Source organism: Arachis duranensis, chromosome 5 (genome assembly GCF_000817695.3).
Source record: "Arachis duranensis cultivar V14167 chromosome 5, aradu.V14167.gnm2.J7QH, whole genome shotgun sequence".
Lineage (NCBI taxonomy): Eukaryota > Viridiplantae > Streptophyta > Magnoliopsida > Fabales > Fabaceae > Arachis > Arachis duranensis.
Genome location: NC_029776.3, coordinates 55,323,628 through 55,325,150, shown reverse-complemented (window position 1 = coordinate 55,325,150; position 1,523 = coordinate 55,323,628). Strand labels below are relative to the sequence as shown.

At 40.8% G+C, this 1,523-nt stretch overlaps 1 non-coding gene across 1 annotated transcript; it reads left to right on the top strand.

The window, feature by feature from the left end:
* The first annotated feature begins 303 nt into the window (after positions 1–303).
* On the top strand, positions 304–410 carry LOC127748056 (small nucleolar RNA R71). The gene has a single exon (XR_008009999.1). It is a non-coding gene; the product is annotated as a small nucleolar RNA R71 (small nucleolar RNA).
* Positions 411–1,523: the final 1,113 nt, after the last annotated feature.

The window sequence follows — 1,523 nt, the reverse complement described above, 5'->3', positions numbered from 1 at the left end:
ACTTGCATGCCACCCATCTGTTGAGTAAGTATACTTATTTGCTGAGACATAAGCTTATTCTAAGCAAGAAGAGCATTAAGAGTTTCTACTTCCATGACACCCTTCTTTTGAGGAGCCTCAGAGTTCACAGGATTCCTGTTAAATGAGTATAAATATTAGTTACTAGCAACCAATTCAATAAGCTCAATAGTCTCCTCCGGTGTCTTCTTCTTGTGTAATAAACCACCTGCAGAATTATCTAAGCACATCTTGGACATTTCACCCAAACCTTCATAAAAGATATCTAGTTGGGTCCATTTGGAGAACATGTCCGGAGGGCATTGCCTAGTCAATAGCTTGTATCTCTCCCAAGCTTCAGAAAGAGTTTCACCATCCTTCTGCCTGAAGTTCTGAACCTCCACCCTAAGCTTAGTCAGCTTCTTTGGTGGGAAAAATTTAGTAAGAAACTCAATAACAACCTTGTCCCAAGTATCTAAACTCTTCTTGGGTCGGGAATCTAGCCATAGCTTTGCTCCATCCCTCAAGACAAACGAGAATAGCATGAGTTTGTACACTGGTGCACGAAATTGTGATCTCAATGGCGCCAAGAACTTGGTATGCACAATTGTAATCTCAACTCTTTTTCACAACTTCACAACTAACCAGCAAGTGCACTGGGTCGTCCAAGTAATAAACCTTACGTGAGTAAGGGTCGATCCCATGGAGATTGTCGGCTTGAAGCAAGCTATGGTCATCTTGTAAATCTCAGTCAGGCAAATTCAAATGGTTATAGAGTTTTGATAATTAAAAGATAAATAAAGCATAAAATAAAGATAGAGATACTTATGCAATTCATTGGTGGGAATTTCAGATAAGCGTATGAAGATGCGTTGTTCCTTCTGAATCTTTGCTTTCCTGTTGCCTTCATCCAATCCTTCATACTCCTTTCTATGGCAAGCCGTATATTGGGTGTCACCGTTGTCAATGGCTACTTTCTGTCTTCTCAGTGAAAATGGTCCTCTACGGTTTCCCGCATGGCTAATCAGCTATTGGTTCTCGATCGTATAAGAATAGTATTTACTATCCTTTTGTATCTGTCACTACGCCCTACAGTCACGAGTTTGAAGCTCGTCACAGTCATCCCATCCCAGATCCTACTCGGAATACCACAGACAAGGTTTAGACTTTCTGGATCTCAAGAATGCTGCCAATTGATTCTAGCTTATACGACGAAGACTCTGATCTCAAGGAATTGAAGGCTCTATTGTCAGGAGAGGCAATCAAACTCATGGACCAGGAATCCAAGAGATACACACTCTAGCTTTCGCAGGTAGAATGGAAGTATTTGTCAGGCACGCGTTCATAAGTGAGAATGGTGATAAGTGTCATAGATCATCACATTCATTAGATTGAAGTGCAAGTGAATACCTTGGAATAAGAATAAGCTTGAATTGAATAGAAGAACAATAGTACTTTGCATTAATACTCGAGGAACAGCAGAGCTCCACACCTTAATCTGTGGTGTGTAGAAACTCCACCGTTGA